Source organism: Harpegnathos saltator, unplaced genomic scaffold (assembly GCF_003227715.2).
Source record: "Harpegnathos saltator strain DR-91 unplaced genomic scaffold, Hsal_v8.6 scaffold17, whole genome shotgun sequence".
Classification (NCBI taxonomy): Eukaryota; Metazoa; Arthropoda; class Insecta; order Hymenoptera; family Formicidae; genus Harpegnathos; species Harpegnathos saltator.
In genome coordinates this window covers 185,423-213,247 of record NW_020229950.1, presented here as the reverse complement: position 1 = coordinate 213,247, position 27,825 = coordinate 185,423, and the positions used below count along the sequence as shown (strand labels likewise).

The following is a 27,825-nucleotide window of genomic DNA, read 5'->3' as shown; positions in this document are numbered from 1 at the left end:
CATTGTTTCTACAGAAACTGAGCGGTCCCTCTCACGCGACTATTTTCATCGCATCAAAGCGGAATTTGGCCCTTTTGAAATTGACTTATTTGCTTCTTCAATCAATACTAAATGCCCTTGTTTCGTTTCTTGGCTTCCCGATTGTTCGGAAATGAGCAGGCAATGATATAACATCACGTTGCCACAAGCAGCATCATTATTGTCATCAAGTCGCGGCCGCGTGGCGGACAGCCTGGTTCCCGTTGGTTTCTCGCAGGCGAGCACGCGGCGCTCCCGCTGACGCTCCGCGCGTGGCCACTAGTGCCGTTCGCAGCCGCTACATGACGCGCTCACTAATTCCGCTGCTCGCAGCTAAGAATCGGCCGCCCGGCTGATATAACCGCGCGCGATCGCAAGCAGCGCGCCTTTGCATGGCCCAACGCCGATTGTGGCAATCCCTGGTGTTTGGTCTGTGCGACTTGTAGCGCCCGTCTTTACCGACGTTCTCTCTAGGCTTTACCTAGAACAGTTTTAGTGCTTAGTCGAGATTGAAACCAACGCACTCTACACTCTGCTGAGTTGAGTGCGGTGCTAATATACCCTGCTGGGTTGAGGCTTTATGGTTGAAATCTTCTGTGTTCAGCTGTATGAGTTCCCTGCGTTGCCACGCTTCAAGAACGGGCTTTGGTCGCCTCCGTGTGGGACAGGTGAACTCTCTGTTTCCAAGCGTCTGTCGAGGAACTTGGCTTTCAGGAGCGGTGGTACCGTCTCCTTCGGAGTTTGCGAACTCTCTCTCACTTCCAAGTATCCGTCAAGGATCTTGGCGATTTGACCAGCGACGCGATCGCGTCTTTGAGCACGCTGAGCTCTCTCTTCACGCATCCACAGGACATCGGCGCTTCCGCTGCAGGAACGACTCAGTCGTCTCTAGCGTGACAGAGCTCAGCATTTTCGTTTGCTTGGCCACAGTTTCTTTTCTACCGTGGCATCTTGTTGGCCGTTGAGTCCGAAAGGGCAGGCCTTCCGAAACGACGGAGGTCGTTTCACATTAGCGCTCGTCGATCTATTTCGTACGAGCGTTGCTCGGGTTTCTCGGTTCGGACTTTTACGACCCGAAAAGGCCGCACGAGATCCGAGTCTACTAGCATCTCTAACTCCGATCCTTCTGACAAGGGTGTTCTGGCATCCCTGCGTCACGGCCGTTCAACCACCTGACGCGGCAACACCGATCTATTAGCATACTCCATAGACGCGCTTTCCCTCGATTGGAGTAAATTTTATTTCTACGCTTTCCCTCCGTTTATTTTGATTTTGCGTGTCCTTCGCAAAATAATTTCTGACAAGGGGGTGTTGGTGGTTCCTTGGTGGTCGACGCAACCCTGGTTTCCTTTATTTAACCAGCTTCTCGTCGGTCAGCCTCTTCATGTTAGTCCTAACATTACCATGCTATCCTCTCCTTTCAGCGAGTTTCATCCAGCATGGTCTCACCTTTCCCTGGCGGTCGCGAGATCGCCAAGCATTCCTGAAGAAGGAAACACCGGTTTCAGCAGTCGATGCCATGCTCACATCGCTCACACTTTCCACCATTTCCCAGTACTCTAGACCACTGAAGCTCTGGTGGCAGTTTTGTCAACAAAACCGTGAGAATAGTTTTTTTCCGTCTACTGTCTTGGATTTCTTGGGCTTCCGTCTTGGATTTCTTGGCTTCGTGTCTCGCGAATACAGGATCCTACTCATCGTTAAATGAGTATAACTCATCGTTAAATACTTACAGTTCGGCAATCTCTCTTATTTCTTCCGCCGATATTGGATCCCACCCCTTAATTAAACGTTTTTTCAAGGGTGTGGCCGCCTTAAAACCCCCGCGTCCACGTTATGATTTTACTTGGGATCCATCTAGCGTTATTCTTTATCTAGCTAGGTTGTATCCATATTCTACCTTATCTCTTGAACTTATTTCTAAGAAATTAGTTACTCTTTTTGCACTTACGACCGCTCAACGCATGCAGACTCTCGCCGCCATTCAGCGTTCAAATATTGTTATCGCAGATTCTGTAATCATTCGCATCCCTGCTCGTCTTAAAACTTCAGGGATTGGACGCGCTCAGCCCATGCTCGTTTTTAAACCTTTCCTAGAGAAACCTGAACTCTGTCTTTTTTCTCTGATAAATCTTTATCTGGAGCGTACCGCGGACTTTCGTCGTCTTAATTGTGACGCATTTTTTATCTCATATTGTAAACCTTATTCCTCGGTCTCTTCTCAGACATTAGGTCGGTGGGTTAAGTCCGTACTGGAAGCGTCAGGTATAGACGTATCAATTTTTTCGCATTCTACGCGTCATGCCTCTACTTCGCTTGCCGCCAGCAGAGGTATTAATATAAACGAGATTCGTCGTACGGCCGGTTGGAGTAAATCTTCCGACGTGTTTGCTCGTTTTTACAATAGACCGATTGTTTCGGATTCTCTTTTCCAATCCACCATTCTTACTATGTAAAGTTTCAATTGTATAACGGTTACTTTTTTCTACATTTATTGTCCTCTAACGGTCCTAGCACAGTCTTCTTGTTTGTCTTTACTGTGCTCTTCTGTCAAACCTATAGGTTAAACATCTACACATATCCATCCGGACAAGAACTTGCATAATTAGGAAATTAAACGAACTTCGAGTGAAGTTCGATTTTAATTATGCTTTCTCGTCCGGATGGACACTCCCACCCTCCGTTCCCTTCATCAGATTTGGCAATAGTTAAATAATAACGGCGCTGGCGCGAGCAGCGGCGTTGTTGGCGGGGTCATCAAGGCAACGGGATGCGCGCTTGTTGGTCGACAAGACGCGTTATTCTTTGCTTTTAAATATTCTGTTGGGGAAGCGCGATTAGACATATCCATCCGGATGAGAAAGCATAATTAAAATCGAACTTCACTCGAAGTTCGTTCAATTTCCTAATTCTCTCTACTGTATAAGGCAGCTTTTGTAGTTGTCCCTAAGTGTGTAAAGCTTATTGCCATGTAATTCTTTCGTTCATTAAACATATCTTTTGTTTCGTTATACCTCACATTGCGTTTATCAGTGTAATTTCAAACCCTCGCCACAACAGTTCCATTATAATTCAGAAATTGACATTGGTGAATATGACGGATTATATATATGCAAAAAATTCTTACCCTTGATATTCGCGAATACATTTGTTGAAAATGTACTTTCCAGGATGCATCCCCCACAAGTATTTTGTGGATTCGAGGAGGTTGACAATTGGATTTAATATCCCACTTTTTCGTTCTTTTTGTTTATCTTTTTTGTGCTTTTCTTAATTTTTTGTTTTTTTTTTCATTTTTTCATCATTTTCATTTTCTTTCCATTTTTTCTAATTTTTTCATTATTTTTCATTCTTCAATGTCTTTTATCATCTCCTTTTTCATTCCTCCGTCTTTTTTCTCTTCTGTTCAATAATCGAATTTTTCCACTATTTTTCTACAGTTTATAATACTTATCGAAACATGTATCTTTATATAATGCGACCATGCAATTTTTACATATATTTCGAACTTGTTTCCGGATGCCATTTGCGAATAATTTGCAGTCGGCACTTAGAAAACCTGAACGTGAAGTTTGAGTGAATTTATTCTTCTCGAAAATACGGGAACTATCGTGATCGATCCGCTATATTGGATCTGCTATTTTGAATTTCGGGAATTTAACATGAAATTCGTATTCAACATCACTAAAACCCCTCATGTACAGATTTTCAGCGAAATATGACGGATTTTAATTTTTGGGACTTCAGGCCCTTTTCATGGATTTGGCTCGGTCGTTAAAGGGTTAATGGATTGCGTTCAGGCTACGTCGAGCTAAAAAATTTTTAGGCTGATAAAAACGGAAAACCCGACGGTATTGAGTGTACTCGGGTCTTTGCGATCGTTTTGCACAGAGTATAATATTACAAGCAAACTATGGACAAGCATTACCTACAATGCCATTACTGTTATACGGTCCCTTTTTTTCAACTTGATAACATAGCACTTTTCAACACGTATTTCGTTAATGCCGATAACGATGAAGTCCCTGTTAGATTAGATATTATTGAAGATCGAGAACTGCGAGTCGAGCGCAGGAACTCTGGACCAATTAGTACAAAGAAAACCAGAATCGAAATTAGCCGATCCGTCGAATTCCACCCTTTAATTCGTAATCCTCAATCTCTGATACCTAGCCTAAAGCGTACGAATATAATAACTTACTTCGTGCAGGCAGAGCTTACTTAGACTTAGAAATAAACGGCAACGAATTATAAAAACAAATCTCTAAAACCTCATGAAAAAAGCAACGAAAATTGTAACGACTGTCTTTGGTTCCTGAATAACGACGACAGCGACGAGTAACGCTAACGAATTATTTTACAGAATAAGTAACTGAGCGAGACAGCAGTAAGTCACTTTTAAGAAGCGACTTTCCCAACATCACAAATATATTTTCGCAGCTGTCGTGTTTGACGAGCAAATAAGCTCTGCTTGCGCCTAGCGCCTGGAAGAGATTAAATCAACCGCGAATATGAAATATTTTCTCAAAACATTGTCCAAAGAAAAAGAAGAAATGCAAAAGGGAGGAAAAATAAGCCCGTCGCAGCGTGATCGTTGTTGGGAAGTGTATATTTACACATGGTGTGTTTGCCTAATAAACAAACTAACAAACAAGCGATTGAAAAAGTAACCGCTCCCCTTCCGCATTACTTGTTTTTATGAAATTTATGAAATTTATCCGGTGATTTGATACGCCGTTATACGCTTACGTGTAATTTACGCCTGCAACTGACTCGCGTCTGCAATACGTCGAGTTTAACACGCGATGCGCAAAAAATGGTTTGCCCTCCCTCTCGCCCCTGACGCGTGGAACTCTTGATCGAAAAATTTTGCGACGAACATCGGATATTATTGTAGAAATTTCGCTACGACGGCTTCTATGGACAGATAAACGTGGGGCAAATCCGGCAGCGACGAAGTATCGATTAGCTTTCCGTGTTAAATTCTCGTTGAGTGTCGAAATTCGTCGAAACGGCTGCACTCTTCTAAATCAAACGTGTTTCTTGATAAAGGGCAGCACCGGTTAAAATTCGATAAACGTCCAAAATCAAATGTAAATTTCAGCCCAATGCTAGACGTGCGAAAGTGGGTCGAACGTCGCGCTTCGGATTTCCGAATTCCGGTCTTTGTGGGGTTGCTTCCGACATCTTTTCACGCGACTAATTTGCAAATATGACTCACAATTTGAACGAAAAGAAGAGAGAGGAAGGAAATTTCGGGCAGAAATCACCCGAGCAAAAAATTGTTAAAGCCACTCTCGTGAAGCATAAGACCCCGATAACGCTAGAAGTAGGATGCCCTAAGAAAGTATGCCTCATTATTACCACATCAGGGCCCGAAATAGATTTTTTAGAGATATCTTAGATTTTACGAAATAAGGTTTACGAAATAAGGTTTTGATAGAGAAAACTAATAATAAGGACCATAGAAGAACTTTTTAGGAATGCATTAGATTTTACGGAATAACGCTTTAACATGGAAAACTAATATGGGCCTTAAGGATCTTTTAAGAGGATGCTTTAGATATACAAAATCAAGTTTTGTTATAGAAAATTAATAAGATTAATGTTAGAGAAAAATAATCAGACCTTTACCAGAGCCTTATTAATTTTTCTACTCGGGTATTTATATGTCGTACTGACGGAAAAGCCTCGACAAATAGTGTAATTAATTTATTATTTTTAACCATGTACAGGATTTTTAACCATGTACGCATTATTGATTCGTTATTTATTGACTGTTCAACGAACAATGCTATGCGTATGAAAGCAGCAATTTGCGATAGCTTTAGTTAACGTCCAGAAACGAATTTATATGGCTCTAAAATACCGGTAGTCTAATTACACAGCTTTTTGCGAGTCGTACGACGTGTGAACGAAGCTACGCATCCGAGGTGAAATTTCCGATGGAAAACGTTTCAAAGTGTTTTAAAGGAAGATTTCATATCGTTATAGTCGCGTTCGTGAAGCAGTATGTTTATTTTTCATGAGCACTAATCAACCGCATAACATGCGAATGAAACTATGAATTCAAAGCGAAATGTTCGATGGAAAATGTTTCAAAGGAAGATATATGTTGTTATAATCGCGCCCGTAAAATAACGTATAAAATTTTCCTAGACAGCCATTATTCAGTCCCTCATTCACTACATTTTAAATCCCAAAATTTCAGGTTTAAATATTTATAATTGATTGATTAATGATACTCCCTATGTCAATTATGTCAGCCGCATGTAAATTTTTCAAGATTTGTCTAAATACAGCATAGATTCCGATTGAAGTTCTCAAAATTGTCCCAAAACTGATTGTCCGATCTAGGAATCTTATACTTATCTCAAATGTAAGTTCTCTGTCTAGAATTGAAACAAAAATGTTATAGGAATTATTTTGTCATTTAATATAACGTCAATATCCTTTTACATAGGAAAGAATTGATTGTTTAAATTTTCAGTATAAGTCTACAGCTTGCTGGACAAAATTGAGTGTTACAACTGAATTTGTCGAATTTTGATTTGTCGAATTTTGAAATTTCAGTACCCATCAAAATATCATAATAATACCGCGATATCTTAAGAATGTACATGCAAACCTAATTGAATTAAAAAATTTTTTTATATCACTGTTTATTTACACTCGAAGAAATATGGCCAAGTATGGATTGAAAATTCGATTTGATATCCGAGTTTTGTAGAAATCATCTAGACAATGAAGAACATTAATGAGACAAACAGAGAGAGAGAGAGGGGGAAAGGGAGGGGAGGGGGAGAGGGAGGGGAGGGGGAGAGGGAGGGAAGGGGAGGGAGAGGGATAGAGGGGGAGGGGGAGAGAGGGAGATGGGGAGAGGGAGGAGAGAGAGGGAGAGAGAGAGAGAGAGGATATACCGAAGTGAGGCGTGTTAGGAGTAATTTAGTTGGCAGAATGTTGTTTAGACTCAATTACTGTAGTCTAATTTAGTCTGTTACCTTCCGTCATATTTATTTTGCTCTTACACAGGCAGATGTACTCGTGCAGCAAACAAATTACGTATACAAACAATCATCATCCAAAAAGATAATTTCAGAACAAGTGAAATTATCTAAATTTTAGAAAATTTTATTCTTATACAGGTGTCTCAGAACTTTGGGACACGGGCTCCGTAGGGACATAGAGCTAAGTGAGAGGAACAAAAAGTTCTCTACCATAATGTGAAAATCGTAATAGTTTTTTAGTAATAACCGCGTAAAGTTTGGCATTTTCCACGCCCATCGCGGCCTATAAACGCTCCGTGGCAAGCTGTGTGCGTAGGGACTGAGCGATAACTGATACGTTCCGACGTTACGTTCGAAACGTAATGATTATAATAATTTCTTCGTGAATAGGGGAGAGACACCTTTTATAGAGAGACGAGTTTATTCGAATATATGTATTTAAGTATACGCTACGAGAGGAATATGCTACGAGAGGAACGGGAAGTGTTCCTTACGGGAAGGAAGACAACTGGAGATTGACGAACGGTTTCGTGAGAAATTTAGAGGGAAACTATTAGGAGTACAAATAAGTTTCCGCCGTTTTCTATCAAAAATTAGGAATTTATTGTGAAAGGACGGTACATTACGTTTTATTCAAAGTATTGTCCATCACTAGCCACTACTTTTTCCCATCTTTCTGGCAGCATTCGGATACCACATCGGAAGAACTCTTTATCTTTTGAGGCTATCCACGAATCGACCCAATTTTTAGTATCTTCATATGATGTAAAGCGCTGCTTAGACAGGCCATGTGCCATCGACCGGAACAAGTGATAATCGGAAGGGGCAACGTCTGGTGAATACGGCGGGTGGGGTAGGACTTCCCAATTAAGTGTTTCCAAATAGGTTTTGACCGATTTTGCAACATGTGGCCGAGCGTTGTCATGTAGGAGAATAATTTTGTCGTGTCTAGAGTAGTAATGGGCGCGTTTTTCCTTGAGTGCTCGGCTCAATCTCATTAATTGTGTTCGGTGAAGAGCTCCAGTAATGGTTTCGCTCGGTTTGAGCAACTTATAATACACGACACCAAGCTGATCCCACCAAATACACAGCATGAGTTTTTTCCATGAATATTCGGTTTGGCTGTCGATGTTGAAGCATGGCCAGGTGGTCCCCATGATTTTCTCTTCTTTGGGTTATCGTAGTGGATCCATTTTTCATCACTAGTGACTATACGATGCAAAAAACCCTTTCTTTTATGTCTGGCAAGCAGCATTTCACACGTGCAAAATCGGCGTTCAACGTCTCTCGGCTTCAGTTCATATGGAACCCAATTTCCTTGTTTTTGGATCATTCCCAACGATTTTAAACGATGTGAAATTGCTTGTTGATAAAGTAATTTTGATTCTAGGAGATGAATATTCTTCTTTCACTAATAATCCTTTAATGCTACCCGAGGTCTGGGGAATTATATTGTCTGTTTTCCACAAAGCTTCGTTTAAAGCGTGCTGTAAAAATAGACTATAATTGGGGGTCATATCCTTGCTGCCAGAAGCCTCTGCTTGTATGACAGCTACCTGTGAGACTCTAGAAAGTGCGTCTGCATTAGTATTTTGTTTTCCTTCTTTATATATTACTTCATAGCTATATTTCTCTAATTTCAATCTCCAGCGCATTAAACGTGATGATGGGTCTTTGACATTAAAAAGCCATGTTAACGGTTTATGATCAGTGATTATTTTAAATGATTTACCATATAAATATGGTCGAAAATGTTTTACTGACCAACAATAGCTAGCAGTTCTTTCTCTGTTGTATCATAATTGCATTCTGCTATATTATAGTTCTAGAAGCATAAGCAACGGGAAGGTCACTACCTACTTTCCCTTGTGATAAAATTGCATCTATTCCTTCGTCGCTAGCGTCTGTCGTTAATGAAAATTCTTTGTCAAAATCAGGATACTGTAATATAGGTTCGCTTGATAATATATTTTTAAGTTTTTCAAAATTTATTTGTTGTCGATTTTCCCATTTAAATAACGCGCTTTTTCTAAAAAATGAAGTAAATGGCTGAGTAAGGTCACTGAAATTTTGAATGAATCGTCGATAATACCCTACCAGTCCCAAAAACTGTCTTTATAATTCTTGGGAATAGGATATTGCTTCACAGCTTTGATCTTTTCCGGGTTTGGCATAACTTCTTTCTCGGATATAATGTGACCTAAATATATTAGTTCCTTTTTGAAAAATTCGCATTTATCTGGCTGTAACCTGAGACCGGCTTCTCTAAGTCTTTCAAATAACTGATTTAGTTTTATTTTATGCTCTTCTAAGATTTGCGCGTAAATAACGATATCATCTAAATAAACAAAACATACGTTTCCTTGTAGTCCGATTAAAACATTATCCATTGAGCGCTGGAATGTAGCAGGCGCATTCTTTAATCTGAAAGGCATCTTTTATATTCGTAATGGCCGTTTGGTGTACTAAATGCGGTTTTTGCAGAGTCTTGAGGATCTATTGGGATCTGATGAAATCTCGAAGCCAGATCAAAACACGAAAAATATCTGGCTTTGCCTAATTGATCTAAAATGTCTAAAATATTTGATAAGGGATACGCGTCACCGATAGTTTTTTCATTTAATTTACGGAAGTCGATTACTAATCTCCATCGTTTATTACCATCGGTATTAGGTTTCTTTGGAACTATCCATAGAGGCGAGTTATAAGGCGATCTATAGATGCCTGTATAATACCTTGTTCCAATAATTTGTCGACTTGGGTTTTTATTTCTTTCCTATGTATGGGGGGATATCTATATTGTTTTACGTAAATAGGAACATTGTCTGTTGTTGCTATCGAATGTTTAATTCTATCTGTTCCCTCTAATTTGTCTCCCGGTAAATAAAATATATCATTATAATCTTCTACTAAAGGTAGAATTGACCGTTTTTCTTCCTCATTCAGATGATTTAAACGCAAGTTTCCTTTTAACAATTTTAATCTATCCGATAAGTTAGTCGAGATTACTGAATCTATTTGATATGTGGAGCTGTCCCTCGGACTCGTGGTAAATTCCACTGGCTCTACATTGATTCTAGGAATCTCTACATGTATTTCTTCCTCATTAGTGTTCGTTATGTACGCGTATACTTGACCGCGATCTATGCTTATTATACTTTCTATGAAGAAAACACCTTACTGTATTTCTCGATGAGGCAAAAGCGCACTATCTATATTATATTGATTAGTTTGAATCGCGACGGGACAAATACTTCGACCGAGCAATGTTACCGAGTTACTATATTTCAATTGATACGTTACGTTATTCCTGATTGTTACCGAATGTTCTTCGAAATCGATTTTCGCGTTTTCCTCTCGCAAAATAGTTGAGCCTATTATTCCCTGCTCTTTCAAAGGAAATTTACTAGGAACGACATGGAATTCGTGAACGTCGATACCTGAGTGCAAATATACCATTCCTAAGGTTACCTGCTTTTCTTCGGTTATCCCTTATATTTCAACTTTATTATCGTGATAAAGCAATGTTCTCGGTTTTAGGGCGTTCGCTTTAATGATATTCATGTCCGCGCCTGTGTAAGAGAAATCTGTCGGTTGAGTTTTTAAGTTCATCGAAGGGGATACGGATAAAATTTCTTGATGTTGTTCGGATGGTGTATGAGCGGGCTCTGATTCCGTCATTTCGACCGGATTCGCGCGACTTAATTGTGGGCCTGGGCGAAGCGCGCTTCTTGTTTGGCCATGATAGTTTAAAGATGAGTTTCCATTATTATTGTTCGGTGGAATATATTGATAATTATTTACGTTATGTTGATTACTTTGTCCGTTATAATTATTATTCTCGCGGTAGCGATTATTAGCGGAAAAATTGTTTGGGCCTGGACCATTATAATTCTGTGGTAGACTGAATTTGCGTCTATCACAATATGTATGATTAGGATTTTGTAAAGAATTCGGATTTCGATATGTAGGTTGGTTAGAGTTGTTATGAACGCGATAAGTTTTTGCCTTACACTCATTTTCAATATGCTCTGGTTTTCTACAATAATTGCAAATTGGTTGCTGAGAATAACATGACTGAGTAATTTGATATCTTTCCGCGTGATATTGTGATTTAGTTATGAATCTAATGGTACTATCGATAGCATCGTCAAGGGGATCAAATTTTTGTGCTAATAAATGTTGTCCTATTCTTCTATCTAAACCACCCAAGAAATGATCTATTTTATTTGTGGCAAAAATTTTCAATCCGGGTCGTGCCATCGGATCAGGATAATTATAAATCGCAAGTATTAAGTCTATGTTAAGCTTTTTAGTTCTATTAACGTATTCTTCTATGGGTTAGCCTTTAAATTGCCGCAAATTATTTACTTCTAGTTCTTTGCTCGAAACTTTTATGTTTGTTAAATTCTCTTTCTAATGTGAGGCACAATGTTTCTAAGTTATTAAAAGAATGAATAGATCTTAACAAGGCTGCATCTTCAGTTAATTTAGTTTGTAAGATGGCTCTAAAAAAAAATCTGTCATCTGGGTTTACTAGATTGATGGCTCCTCTGCAATCGGAAATGAATATATGCACCGGAATATTTTTCCCATCAAAAATAGATATGAGCGACAAACCCTAGCGAACAGAAAAATAACTATTATTGGTCGGGACCGAGGATCTTCGACTTTGATCTGTGCCCAAATGACCTGCTCCTACTTGTACTCCTAAATCTTGCACAGTTGTCGGGTTCATTTTTAATTTTACGCAATCCGAATGAATATCAGTACAACTATCGGTCTTACAATTATCTCCGGAACTATCTGTAGCGTAATGCGATTCAACTTTTCGAAAATTCGTAAAATTCATTGACTTACATTAATACTATGAACCGTATGGCGCAGAATTGTTGAAGTTTTGTCGTTGATGATGCCGTTGTCGGCATCATCGTCGTTGAGTAGCCTTTTAACGTGTTAGCTTTCCACGAAATCTCGTTGTCCAATCCTATTAGCTGCTCGAACGTTGACTGCTATGTTCTCTCAGGAAGTATTCTAATGTCCTTACGCCTTTTTCTCCGGAGTGGACCACAAGTCACTCGTCGGAGGTTGATCGGTCGATGGACAGGATCTCAGCAGTTGCAATTTCGATTTCTTCCAAATTCGTCGAGTGCGAGAACGTTGCAGCTGATCTTGATTCTTCTGCTTCGCTATTTTAGATAATTAGCGAAGTTTGCTTGATACCAAGCTTTCTTCAGCTGAACTTGTTGCTACTCGGTCCGCTCTAAGAGTGATTTCTCTTCTTCTCGATAACTTAATTCCGATGTCTTCGTATTCTCTTCACGTGTTTCACTATTATTCTCAATTGCTTCTTAGGGATAAATAATATCCTACCGCTGCCACCAGTTGTTACGTTCCGACGTTACGTTCGAAACGTAATGATTATAATAATTTCTTTGTGAATAGGAGAGAGACATCTTTTATAGAGAGACGAGTTTATTCGAATATATGTATTTAAATAATAAATTTTAGATGAATGGTTCACTTTAGTCGCTTTGTGAAAAGAAGAATCCTCTTTCTGTAAAAGGCTTCGCTTAGAATATGAGACTATGGGAAAAATCACTTTATAAATAGAACTTTTTTTAGGCGATCAATCTGTTCATACGTAAAACAAACTTAATTTTGGAAATATTAGCTCTGTTATTCCGCAGAATGCAAATTCTCTCACGTATCTGGAGCTAATTTAAGTTTGCGAAGCCAATTCATTAATTTTGCCAGAATAACTGATTACTCTGACTATTATTGTCATATCCGCGGATTGGACCTCACCTTATCCGAAAACAGCACCCAAAGAAAAGTATTCTATTTGTAAAGTGGTTTCTCCCATAGTCTCATATTCTAAGTGAAGCCTTTTGCAGAAAAAGGATTCCTCTTTCGATAAAGCGATTAAAGTGAACCATTTATCTAAAATTTACTAGATGTTATTCTGTTTTTCTCTTATTTCAAGAAGATTTCTTCTTATATCAATTAATTTTCCTCTTGTATGAAGAGGAATATTGATTTGAATGTCGACTTCTTTTGTTCAGTTATGCTCTATCTCCAGACATGAACGAAAAATAATGCTCATGGGTCAGAATATTTGGAACGTTTTTCAGAAAAGGTATGTGTGTTGCTGTAACATATAACGAAGATAATTTATCTATATTTAGCCAAATACAGTTTATAATCTATTGCAAGAAGTTGAATAATATATTCTTTCTTTTAACCGTGTTTCATACAATTGGTTATGATGGACATCTTTGTAGCTATGAAGTCCATAACCAAACTGATTGGAAATTTATTTGTCATGATGATCTTATTTAATTTGTGCCTACTTATTGTAGAATAGAGGAGCCAGAAGTATATCTATGTATATATTATTCTTTGCTATACATTATAACGATTTTTTCAAATTAACTAGTGTAACCAGCAAGAATAAAGTACAGTAAAAATATAAAACAATCTTCTTAAAAAAATAATAATCCTCTTAAAAAAGATTAAATAACATATAAGAGAAAATTTATATGAAAATCAATAAGATTTGCATTATACATACGTATTGCATTATACGTAACGTATAATCCTCCTAATTTTAAGAATAATGTGTTTATAATATTTTCCTCTTAATTTTAGAGGAATCCTTTTGAGGCCATATATAAGAATAAAATCCCCTAAAATTTAAATGCTTCCGCTTGTTCTGGAACAACTTTTTTTTGGGTGAGACGTAGCGAAATAATACATTCACGAGCTTCGTATCGCATCGTAGACCTATTGATTCTTCGCAGGCGCAGCCATCGCCTCGTCGACGATACACATATCGGAAAAATAGATATCGAATTTCTGCGGACACTCTGCTGGTATTAATAAAGTTTCACCAATACATGTATGTGTGCATCATTGCGCTTGCAACTTGCAGATGAACGACTCTCGACGGGCTTTTCTTCCGATTCAATCATTTCGACGCAATATACAAAAATGATCCTTTTTTGACTGTGTACAAATGCCTGCCTAATTGCGATTCGAGCGGCTTTTTAGGGAAAAAAATATTCTATGATTGGACAACTCTTGCTTGCCTATAAAACCCTTTAAACGTTTCGCTCATGAGAAACTAATCACTAGCTGTGCGGCTCGAGATCACAGGACTGCTTAGCTTATTCCAAATGAAAATTTCTACTTACTCCTAATAAAATCGGGAGGGAAGAGAAAGGACTAAGAAGAATCTTCTTAGAAGAATAAAACGAGATGTGATGGGGAAGAAGTATACACAGAATGTATTTGGACGGGATAATATTATATTTAATGGAATAATTACTAATAAAATTAGCGAAACTCATGTAGCGCCCCAAGTGGAAAAAATTAATTAATCATTAGAACATGATATTTTATTTAAAAAAAAATATATTCGCGGAGGAATTAACATTATTTTAATTTATATCTTACTCGAAAGAAGAAGCAACGCTCCAAACACTTGGCGACTTTATAATTAACCTCCTTTCTGTTTAATAATAATAAATACTGATTTTTTTCGATGTTTTACTTTTCAATTCCTCATTGATGGGTTTTCGAACTTTTTGTTTTACGGTATATAACTCAATAGAATATATTATTTATTAGAGCGGCTTTCGACAAATTCTAATTAAGCTAATTGATAATCATCCGCAAAATTACCAACAGCGATTCGCGGTTTATGTAATCTGCCTCACAACGGTAACAAATAAATCAGTAATCCTCTTTGTACATTAGCAAGACAGAACATAAAACAGATAAAAACGTAAGTGGCAGTAATTTTAAATATAAGTTTTTAAAAAGGGGATGATATTATATATTCTTCGCAAGTCAGATAGCTGAATTAATCAGAATTTCACATAATTTGCCCTTGGATACATTATCGATCAGCTGTTATTCGGTAATTTCATCAATTCTGTCGTATCGTTTGACTTTTATCTAGCTTTAGTTTTTACGCTTTTAATACACGCGAATCGATTGTACGGTTTTTTTCTGAATAATAATAATTGAGTATTATCTATGTCATGAACAAGTTTTCTTATTGAATGATATAAAAATAAAACATACGGTAGGCAAATTAAAGTATACGCAATCTCCTATCAAGAATCCTAAAGTATCCTTGATATGTGAGATTAATGATTAACGTAGAATTCCAGGAGAAGAAGTTTGTTACGGGAAAGTTGATGAACCGAAAAGATTATATCCGACGCGCATCTAATTATTTAATAACTAGATTGATAATATGTTTATCGTTAACATTTTAGAGAAAGGTGCTGTTAGAATTTAAGGTCAAAGGGACCAGCACTGACGTCCGTCATCTTCAATCTACTGTTTTCAAAAATTGTTAGTGAGGAAAGCAGGAAGTCGCGCGACGTCGTGGTCGATCGATAGAAACTGAGTTCTCGATAGAAAGACAATATAAATATAATAAATAAGAAGGCTGAACGACTGATCCCGGATCATTTCTACAATTCTACAAGCAGACGATATCTGCGGGAAAAAAATGACACTGTCTCTCTCTCGATACGTCGAGTGTATAAGTATTATCCGCAACGCAACATGATGCAACTGTGATGCAACATGAAATATGTATGAAGCCATTTGCATTTTCTCAATTTTGCTGCAGTTTTACAGGCCGCCCGAAACGTGTAGTTAATTTTTTCAAAGCGAATATAGCTTTACCGTCTCGTTCTTTGCGTTGTCCCTTCAGCCGGAAATTGTATTAGAGCTGTGTTTCTTGCTTATTTAAGTGCAGCTGTGATTGTTCTGAGAATAGCCGAGAATTCCGAGAATAATAAAATCATCTAAAAGTAATGCCGTGCGCGCGACGACGAGGTACATCGTGTGAATTATGTAATAGTTGCTAAAGGATATTCTTACCAGAAGCAAACAGTAGAGAAAGAAGAAGAAGGGGTTGGGGAGGGGGAATGGTAGGACGAATCCCGAGATTAAAAAAGCATATTTTTTTCACGTTATTTCACCAGTAAAGAAAGATCCTTAAGGATAGTTTGATGGAATCAGGTGCGCGTGCTCTCCGTCGGGTTCCGCTGTCTGGCAAAATTGATCCGTGCTATCGCGGAACCGAACATATTTCATTCACTTCTTCATTACTGTTGATCTCGTTAATTAAACTGACCGTGGCGCACTCAGAATAATAAATGGTTGTTGAAGCTTGGGCCGAGATATATCGATTAGCAATGCGAAATAGCATATTCTGCCGCTCGCCTCTCCCCTCCCTCCCCCTCAAAAGTGATATCATTTAAACGATATTGCGGGTGATACCACATTTCCGGAAATACATAACGCCGCTAATAGCGTTTCATTATCTTTTTATTACCCTGATATGCACGTACACAACCTTGCTTACAGCCGCTCTCTTCTCCTCCCCTTTCGCCCTCGATACCGAAATCATCGCTGAAAACATCGCGCCCGTATCGTCCACGCTGTGTGCGTATCGTTCGTTCATTTTTTCCCCCCTCCCCGCATCTTGCCTCTCGTTTTTCGATTAACTGAGTCGGCCCCAGCGGCACCCTCCTCCGCGAAAGCTGCATGCAAGCTCGTTTTTATTCGCAAATTAAACGTCAAACGTTCTCTCTTAACGAGCGCATAGTCCAAAAAATAATCGAAATAGCTTTAAAAAAACAAAAATAGTTAAGAAATTTTTAGAAAAATCATTTTATTTATTCGAAATATTCTCCCTCAGCAGAAATACAACGATTTGCACGTTCAAGAAGTGCATCAAATGACTTTTTTATGTTGCTGATTGGAATGATGTTGAGATTGCTCTCCGTTGACCGTTGAATGTCTTCAATTGATGCAAAACGGTTTCCTTTTATCACCAAATGCAGATTAGAGAATAGAAAATAGTCACAGGATGCTAAATCGGGTGAACACGGGGAATGTTGAAGCAATAAAATTTGATTTTTGGTCAAAAAGTCAGTGACAATTGACAAACGATGAGAAGGTGCAACAATCACCAACTTCGACCGAGGTATCAAACTACTGTCACTTAAATGCGTCGTATCTTGGCTTCTAGTTAATTAAATGTCATGAAATTTTTACAGGTTATTAAGGAAGCTTGACACTTCTTAACTCAATCTCCCTCTAACAGAAGGTGCCACTAATTTTGTCGAAATAGAACCATTCCGGTTATTTTTGGGATACAGGATGTATATACACATATACATATATATCTTTTAAAGCTGAATGAGTCAACGAGAAATGGGGGAGAAGATAAATGTGATGTAATGGCGGCGGCTGTTGGAGAAAGGGAGATGCAATGAAGAGTGATGGATGAATTAAGGACGGACATCGATACCTTACGTTCAGCGAACATCCGCCGGGTTTGTGGACGAGTCTTCCGACTTGCGATCAATCGACCCTTTCTCTCGCTCTATCTCCTCCTCTGATTTTTTCTCGCTCTCGCTCTCTCGCTCTCTCTCGCTCTCGCTCTCTCGTTCTCTCTCGCTCTCGCTCTCTCGTTCTCTTTCTCTCTCTCTCTCTCTCTCTCTCTCTCTTTCTCTCTCAGCAAATAACCATGCACGCAATGACGTATTTTTTTTCCGTTTTATCGAACTGAATTCCTTCCACGCGATAGCTATCGAAATGGTTCTATTTGATAGGAGGGAATTTCCACTTGATTGATAACCGCGAAACCTGTCACTGATAACTGTAACTCTGACACTACAGGTGCTAATTGAAGTTTAGTGACGGAATTAGTCGTCTGCCTATGTCCGTCAATAGCGAAACTTTACACCGATAATTCGTCTTTTTAAAGACTTTCTCTTCCTCTTCTTTCTTCTCTCACGATCTGATTGTTCTGGATCGAAGTCAATCGGATTTTGACCACAAACTGCCATTTAATCGATTACAGAGAGTGTATAATTTTTACACATGTTTGAGACTGTTATCGATACCATCGTTGACAAACATTAGCATACTAATCGTATATGTAACGCGGCGACTGGGAAAGGGGACCGTGCGATATTTACCGCGCGTCCTAACGAGCAATTAGCGCGAGGCGAGGTTTCGTCTAGACGAAACGTGAACACCGTATTGCACTCGAGCAACGAGATGAGACGAAGCCGAAAAGCTCAAATAATACAATTCTCGCCCAACCTGGTTTCCGCGATCTTTCCGGTAAAATTGCGCCATGTGACTGATCGAGCGTCATTCGCAAAGTCGCTTTCGTCGATTTTCAGAATATTTCAACGGCCGGTGAAGGAGGACGCAAAAGGGAGACAGAAGTGTAGTTATTGCAACGTGAACGTGACCTAACGCGCAAATAATTGAAGCAACTGAAATTACCAGTGAGCTTTAATGGGGTTAAATTGCTCGCACACGGCGTGCGGTCACGTAGTTGGAAATATATGCGCATGTGCATATTCCGCGGAAAATTGATTTTCCTCGAAGGCGGAATACCTTGAGCGGCGTCATTATCGAGGATACGCTGCGTCCCCACACGCGTGCGCGGCATGAAATCGGCTGAATTTCCTGCACATACCGGATAAAAATACCGGATAAAAAATACCAAGATCGTATATTTTAACATTCTGCTGCTCGAGTTACGTCTCATTATTTATTTGTCCCGTGTCGCATTTGCACAGGCAGGGACATTATTTCGCACTCCCGTGTTATTTGCAACGCCAAAAAACGGTGTAATACATTCTTCGCTTCGAAGACACTTCCGCCTCGCTCTCCCTCTCCCCCCCTCTCTCTCTCTCTCTCTCCCCCCCTTTCTCCCTTTCTTTCACTTCCGTGTACAGGATGAAACAGCAACATACAGGTCAGTATGACGGGTTGCTTACCCCTATTTGGATAATAATGTAGAGGTTGCCGAAAAAGTTGCTCGTTGACTTTATTGATCATGATATTTGCAGTGTTCCTAGTTATGACAAATGCAACTAACTTTACACCGTGTTTGTTATGACAGTTTACCGACAGGAGTCGAGCCTCATTGAATTAGAAAAAATGTTTAAAAAGTGAAACTGAGAAATAAATATTATAGAATAAAGCAGAATAAGTAAGAGTGATATTTAAAGAGATAAATAATACAACATATTTCCTGATTTTGCATAATTTCTTAATTGTTTTCTCACGTTGAAAAGTTCGATAGGAATTGAAGATTAGAAAGGACGATACAAAAATATTTAAAGGTCTTACATTACTGTATTTCATCTATGTTTCTACGAAAGATCGCTTCTGCAAAAGTATGAATGGATTAGAAACGCAGTATAAATATTGGTTGCAATTTAATCGACCGCAACTATCAAGCGACATATTTTCGGTCCATTATAATCTTGTATCTTTTATCAAAAATAGGGCCTGTTTTTCGAAATTTTTTGCAGCTTGATAGTTGCGGTCGATTAAATTGCAACCAAAATGTATATTGCGTTTGTAATCTATTCATATCTTTGCAGAAGCGAATTTTTGTAGAAACATGGACGAAATACAATATATAAGACTTTTAAATATTTCTGTATCGTTCTTTCTAATCTCCAATTTCTATCGAACTTCCCAACGTGAGAAAACAATTAAGAAATTGCGAAACCAGGAAATATGTTGTATTATTTATCTCTTTAAATATCACTCTTACTTATTCTGCTTTATTCCGTAATATTTATTTCCGTAATATTTATTTCTCAGTTTCATTTTCCAAACATTTTTTCTAATTCAATGAAGCTCGACTCCTGTCGGTAAATGGTCGATAAACTGTCATAACGAACACGGTGCAAAGTTAATTGCATTTGTCATAACTGGGGACGCTGCAAACATTATCAACAAAGTCAACAAGTGACTTTTTTCGGAAACCTCTGCATTATCATGCGAATAGAGGCAAGCAACCTGTCATACTGACCTGTATGTTGCTGTTACACCCTGTACGTGCGACACGGAGAATTTACGTTGTTCGCCGTGCTCGCAATTTTATAATGTAAGAAATTGTAATTTCGGTTAGATAGAAAGAGAGATGTATATCAGGAGAACAGATGTATTAGGAAGAGATATGTAATAGAATTATGTTGTAATAGAGATATATTAGAGATATAATAGAGATAATAGAATTATGTTGTAATAGAGAGATGTTGTAATAGAGTAGAGAGAGGAACAGTTAGAGAAAAGAGGGGCATCGTTTTTAAGGTGCGCGCGAGATAGACATACAGCAGAGATAGAGAGCATAGACAGAGATACAGAGAGATACAGAGAGATACAGATAGAGATAGATAGAGAACGGTGAGATAGAAAATAGCGAGATAGATAGAGAGACAGACAGACGAAACAGAGAGAGACAGACAAAGGAGCGAGACAGATAAAGAGAAACAGCATAGAGAAGGAGCATTCAGAGAGAGAAAGAAAGAGGCAAGAAGGAAGGAAGTTGAGAAACAAGGATAGAGAGAAAGACGGAAGGATAGAAGAAAGGAATGAGATAGCTTGTACGATACTGTAAAAGGAAAAGATAAAGATATCGATCGGTGATCATAATTTGTAACGTATACGATCATCGCATAGATCTTGAATTATTTTTTAAATATACATGGTGTCCCATTTTAAAGTTTCCACTACAATATTTCTTTAAGAAAGCATTTAAGAAAAAAATTGTTTTGAACAAAAGTTGCTTAGTTTGAAGGGGGACATAAGACAGCGATAGCATTTTGTTTACAAATGACGCCACTTTCGAGATATTCACTGATCATCAATTTTCTTAAATAGAAATCCCAACTTTTTATTACATCATCTTTTTCTACCAATTAATTTCAACAACTTTTGTCTAAAACATTTTTTTATTTGCCTAATATGTGTTTAAATATTTAAGGATAATTTGGTAATAACTTTTTCAATATTTAACTTACAATATCTCGCTGTTTGTTGGAAGAAAAAATAGTATAGGACTTTCTTACTCTATTTAGTTTCAAGAATATATTGGTACAATAATGCTTTATTTTTTGTTAACTTATCGACCTTTCGAAATTTCAAAATCATCTAATTAACAAAAGGCAGGACGTTATTATAACAATATATTCTTGAGATTAAGTAGAGAAGAAAAGTCTAGTACCATTTTTTTTTTCAATAAACATTTAGCGAGATATCGTAAGTTAAATATTGAGAAAGTTACCAAGTTATCCTTAAATATCTCAAAAAATACTAGGCAAATAAAAAAATGTTTCAGACAAAAGTTGTTCAAATTAATTGGTGGAAAAAGACGATGTAATAAAAAATTGGAGTTTCCATTTAAGATTTTTATGTTGATCTTGACTGGGCTTTCCAAAGTCAAATTTATAGCGTCAGTAAGTAGATCCTTTAAAGCCCTACAACTTTTGTTGGAAACATTTTTCTCTAAAATGTCGCGTTTACGAAAAAATCGGGTGACCCGGGTCTAAAACACCCTATATATACGTGTTCTTGCTTTAATTATTACACGAATTGTTCATATCGGCATTCTGACACCATCCTGACACAATCCTGACAGTCTTTAGAACCCTACAATAATGTTATGCTCTTCTCGAATTGTTCTCGCTTTAATGGCTGTTTAATTATTCTGCCGGCGAACACGCGCCCATGCGCTGTCATTCGCACCGCGTGAGATACTCTGTTTCGGTCGAATAATCTGATGAGTGAAAATAACGAACATGGAGATGCTGAATGTACAAGACAGACGTCGATTACACGAAGGACACGTAGCATACGAAATATTGCGTTTCGACAAAGTAAAGTAGCACGTCCAGTCATGTTTCATAGGATTATGGAAAACCGTATGAGGTGGACTGCGAGAAAGGTTGCCCGAACACGTCGAGCGTGTAGAATTTGAATGTACGATTCTTTGTTCGTCTCTTTACTGTTCGTCCTTTGGGATACACGCGAGTAAATAACCGAAATAATAAAGAAGGATGAGGAAATGATACGCCTGACGCGGCGCAAAAAGTCGTCGAGTTGACGTTGTATCTGCCGGCGAAAACTTGCCGGAAAGGAAAAAGAAAAATAGCAAGAGAGAAGTATGCTTCACAAGAGATCTAAAATAACAGTTAACACGGAAAAAAATGGTTTGGTTGGTTGAACAAATCTATAGTTTGCTAAAAATATTAAACGTTGTAAATAAGCAGATTTGCTACTGCAGGAAAGAAGATGTGTACGAAAACAATCGTTAATTTATTCATAGAGTAAGCCCACTTTTGTTGAAAAGTATCTTTGTAGTTACTGTAACAAGTTACTTTTACTACGCTACATGCGGTTTGTAACTAGCGTCATTTGTTACTTTTACTACAATTATAGCTCTCACAGCTAGCGCGACGAGCGACACGATATTCAACACGTGATAGCCAAATGAACGTCATATGTCACATGTCCCATACGCGGCGTGCAACGAAGATTTCTGGATGATGTTCGCGCGCAGTTAGAGTCAATTGTTTTGGCAATCGCGTCAAGACGCAAGTATGTGCACGACAGAAAAGAAATGAGGTTAAATGAGTGAAATGAATGCCAGTATTTGCCATCTTTGAGTTTCCTTTTATAATACTGTAATCTCTCACTACTCCTTATTTCTAAAAGTAACTCATTATACATCTTTATTCCTGTGTAGAAAAAGCTTTTTGTGCAGTGCTAGTCCGATGAAATTGGATAGCAATATTATGAAGAATACAAATGTTCTGCATAAGAAGAAAATTAAAAACACCGCTGTGCAGTGTAAAAAATGCAAGAAACTATTCTTCCATCCTGGATGCGTAAGCAAGCATAGGATATACAATAATGCCCAAGAGCTTATAAAATGCGTGGGTCCATATGATGAAATAAAAGTTGAGAGAGAAAAAGAGGAAGGGAAAGAAGCAACCACAAGAGAGAGGATGGGTACTATAGGTGCCACGGGAAGTACGAGTAGACCGGCCACGACTGATATGAAGATTGATTGGTTGGTGAGGACAGTGAAGGGAATGAAAGATGAAGTTGCATGTAAAAAAGAAATCAAGGCAAGAATTAGAGAAATAGTGAACTAGAAGAAATCAAACTTGAACTAGAAAAGATGAAAAAAAACATGCAAGGAAGAATCGGAGAGACAACAGGTGATGGACGAAAGAGTTACGCGAGCGCAACCAGGGAGAAGAAGAAGAGTGTGATAGGTGGTCAAGCCAAAAACGTAACAGGAAAGTGAAACGACAAAGAAAGTAGTAAAAGAAAACATTAATATTACAAATATGGCAGTGGGAATAACAAAACTTAGAGAAAGAGAGAGAGAGAGCGCAATTCAACAGCTTTACAGTTACAATACTTGTTTACGTGCTACGATACGATTACGATTAAATAGTGCTATGTTATAGTCACAATTTTCTTCACGCTTCTTTACTTTCGTTAACAATATTAAAAATGTCTGAGATAAGGAAATTACTTGAACAATGGAATATCGCTGAAGATATTATTGAGAAGTTCGAAGATAAATAAAAGAACTTTTTTATGAAATTGTATCAAATATTTTTAAGTACATTTGTCTCCAGATGGTACGTAAATCTTTGAAAAAATATGTATGTATAAAATATGTATATGTATGTATGTCCTAGTAGAAATGCAGTTATATGCAGTTTTCGAACAGTTAGTGGACAATTATATTAGATTTGTTTAGCATAACTAAAGATATATCTTATTGTTTCATTGAATAGAATTCTATTGAACTCTTATCTAGGGAATCAATTGTATATTTTGCAATAAGATGAGAATTATGAGAAAGTAAAGAAATTCACTAGATGTCGATCGATGAAAATTGTTAATATTCTAATATATTCGCTTATTTAATTGTATGTAATATATAATTGTTATAATTTTTACCAAATTATATCTACACAATTGTTATGATGTATAAGTAATCATCAATTGTTTTTTGCTGTACTTGTTAACATAATTTATCAGATACACATTCATGATATTATGACTGATCTATTCCTTGTATTTATTTGTACTTACTTGTTGCATATCTAAAAATGCAACGTTTCTTCTAATTCCTACATACTATCTCATAATTAATAAGAATGTATAAATATTGAATGTTTAATATTGAATAAGTGGACGAGTGTCCATGTAAACTGCATATGTTTCTATTTGGGTTTAACAATTATTCATTAAATTTTTTCATTATTTTCATTATTAATGAATATTAATAAAATTATTAATAAAATAATTATCTGGAATAGTTAGTAAGAATGAAAAGTTAATCGCAAAAATGTATTAAGATTGTAATAACATATAGTTAAAAATTATGTAGGAAATGATATTACACCCAATATCTTACAATATTTGATCGATAATTATATAAAAGAATTAATACCTAAAATCAGAACATAAATTTTATTTCAACAAAAATTGCAGGAATTTTTGAATAAAAAATCTGAAGTATTATAAGAAACTGTATATATTATTAATTGTAATCTATATTTAATGTATCTCATGAAATTGTAAATATTAAATCATACTTTTTATTACAGCAGACAGAAAATTTGCAAGAAACACATGAACAAGATGTGTTTCATAATCATCAGAATAACAAAGAGAAAGTTATTGAAAAAATTCAGTACATACAAGTTGAAGAATTATTAACAGACAATTTATCTGATTTAAATTGTAATATGGAAATATGTTTTCAACATGAAAGTGAAAAGGTAAACGTTTAGTAATTATTATACAATTGGATTGCCGTTTACTATGGAAAAATCTCTCATGACCGATATTCCTAGTCGAATCTTGTATCAAAGATCATCTGAAGTTCCCCTTCAGATATTCTGTAAGTAATGAAATGATCCATACAGCATTGGAAAATGAATTTATGATGGTCCTGAATATAAGAAACAACTGACAACAATGAATACCAACCCTTCGTACGTTTTTTTGTAAATTCGAGATATTTGCGTCACTATATGCAGAATTGAAATCTGAATATGATGATATACATATTTTGAATTTACAAACAATGCACATAGGTTTTTCCATGGCAGTGATGACATTACAATTGTACTATTGTTTTGACAAGTATTATTATTCTATTTTTACTAAAATTTATTCTTGTATTTTTTATATTTTACAAAATGATTATTCAATTTCAACAGATAAAATACTAACATTTGCTGAAGTAGCTGAAGTACCCAAACAAAAGCAAAAATATATTGTACAGAATCTAATAGATACCATCTAGTAGATACCAAGAATTACACAATAAGATATTTGACACAATATTGGAGCAAAAGAAAACGGTAAATGATAACGTTGGACGACAGAATGATTATGAAAAGAAAAATAGAGCGTCGACGTCAAGATGTATAGATCAAGCGTTAAAAAATAATAATTCTGGTGACAATACATACGTAAATATGCAAAAAACTATTTTTATTTCAAAATTACGTAAAATATTAAAAAAAATTTTTTTGAGATCGATTTTATATTTATTTTATTTCAGGGTTTAGAATACATTTTGAAAGATGCAATTAAAGGAAATATCATATTATCTACATATGCATTTCAAGAAAAATTAGACGAAAAGATTAGAAATATATTGGCAGATATTATTGTGCATTATGAATTAAAAGATAACTTGGATGCTTGGTACGAAATACTTTGAAATTTACATTTATTTATCCCGCGTGTAAAATTATTCCGTATTAAAAATATTTGTTATGTTATAGAATTACTTCTGAACGTGTTCTGAACGAGTTTTATTGCAGACAAAATAATTGAACTATTTCCTAAAGAAGATAAAGTAAGTTTTTCTATTAAATGTATTGAATGTATAAATGTGTACAAATATTCTATATTTCATTATATATATATAAAATTTTATATGACTGTAAGGAGGGACTGTAAGGAGGTGTTCAAGAGGTGTCCAGTACATTTCTTCGAGTTTTTCCGGACATTTCTCTGCCTCAGTGAGGAGATGTGGGACCTACCTCGCTGACACCTTATGGTATCCAAGATATTCTGAGAGAATTGTGTGAACATTCTCAATACTTATGCCCACCTCCGATGGGATTTCGACAACAGTTAAGCGCCGGTCATCTTCCACAAGTTCGCGAACGGCCCGAATGTTCTCATTAGTGACATTTGTCCTCTTTCAAGCTAACATTGCAACCAAGGTTGTTATAATAGGCTCATTAGAAATATATATAAAGCGCAGTTTTGTCATTGTCGACAATCAGCATTATAAAGTTGAAATTCCTATAAAAGCTATTGACATAGCGCTCAAATGTATTCATAGTCTACAGGTTGAATATCCTAAAGAATGTGAACAACGAAACTTTTTTCTACAAACATGTATTTATGGTATTCATACAAAGTACGATAAAAAATTTAGTGCAGCACTTTGATCAAAGAATATGAACATTTTTTCTTTCTGCGAGTATTATTTTTCAGTTCTTCCTTTCTCCAGGTTTAAGTTATAAAATAGTGTTTATAATCTTTATGAAGCATCGTTTTATTAAAATTATTAAGAACACAACTTAAGTAATGCAAAATAAACATTTAATATTAATTAGGACATTCATTAATCAAAATGCCGATTTGTTTTAAATACAAGAAAGAACTTCGTAATGTTCAACTTTTGCGCATTCATTTCAAATTTAAACACAAAAGAATCGTACACTATAATTGTGCGGAAATGAATTGCTATAGAAAATTCAATATTTTTGAATTGTTAAAAAAGCATTTAATTTATCATCATAATATGCAACAACCACAAAGATTAACTATAAATCAGGACAAAGAATCAAATAACGACGATAATGTTCATTATGTAAGTAATGTAGTCCCCTATAACGATAATAATTTCTTGGAAATTGATAATTCTGATTTGCACATAGCTGTTTTTCATGACTCATTAAATAATGATAATACTATTAATTTTGAAGAACATACATTTGATAAAATTGCTTCTTTCTTCGCAAAATTATCATGTAATACGGTCTTTCTCGAAGTCATGTTCAAAATCTATATAAAGAGATTAAAACATTATTCTTTGATAATTATTTCAAAAAAATTGAAAATATCTTGAGTTCGGTTCAAAATTCAAATGTCAATAAAGTAGTTATGGACTAAACTCAATCATTTTGCAAAGATTATAAAAATTCTTTTGAATTTATGTCAACGTACAACGTACAACGGAGTATCGTAGAATTAAATATTTTACAAACTGTGAGCAAAATGTACCTCCGAAATCATATATTATTCGACCTGGAACTGAGCAAATTCTTAGTGAAACAGGACAATTTATTTCATTAAGATATATGTTGGAGCGTTTTTTTCCAAATTCCTCATGCTTTAGAAGATATACTTTCAAATTTTAATTTCTTAATAAGTTCTTCAAATAAGATATGTAGCTATGTACAAACTGATACGTGGAAACGTAAATTATTACTTTATAGATCAATTATTTTACTTTTAATGTTGTTTTCGATGATTTTGAATATAATAATCCGCTTGGTCCCAAGTCCGGTAAACTTGGTGTAGTTTACACACAGTTACTTTACCTTCCTTCGGAATGTCAATTCTCTTCTGATAATATATTTTTGATAATATTATAATTAATTTTTGAAAGTAATAATAGAAGAATTTTTAGTTTAACAGAAAAATATTTGCTCCCTTAATTGATGAACTGAATTTTTTGGCAAATGAAGGAATTTTGGTTACGACTAACTATGGAGAGATAAAAAATATATACTTTGTTAGGGAATTTTGTACTGGTGACAATTTAAGGATTAATTCAATTTTCCGTTCCGTAGAAAATTTTAATGCTCATCACTATTGTAGAGTTTGTAAA

General features: G+C 36.4%; 1 protein-coding gene and 1 long non-coding RNA gene across 5 annotated transcripts in view; both read left to right on the top strand.

The window, feature by feature from the left end:
• LOC109504127 (calcitonin receptor-like) overlaps positions 1 to 27,825 on the top strand; it is a 149,611-nt gene that overhangs the window by 87,830 nt on the left and 33,956 nt on the right. The gene's annotated exons all lie outside the window — the stretch shown is intronic.
• LOC105186435 (uncharacterized) lies at positions 16,753 to 26,483 on the top strand. The gene is made up of 7 exons (XR_850017.3): positions 16,753 to 17,040; positions 17,114 to 17,392; positions 24,509 to 24,682; positions 25,127 to 25,381; positions 25,474 to 25,619; positions 25,700 to 25,773; positions 25,866 to 26,483. It is a non-coding gene; the product is annotated as an uncharacterized LOC105186435 (long non-coding RNA).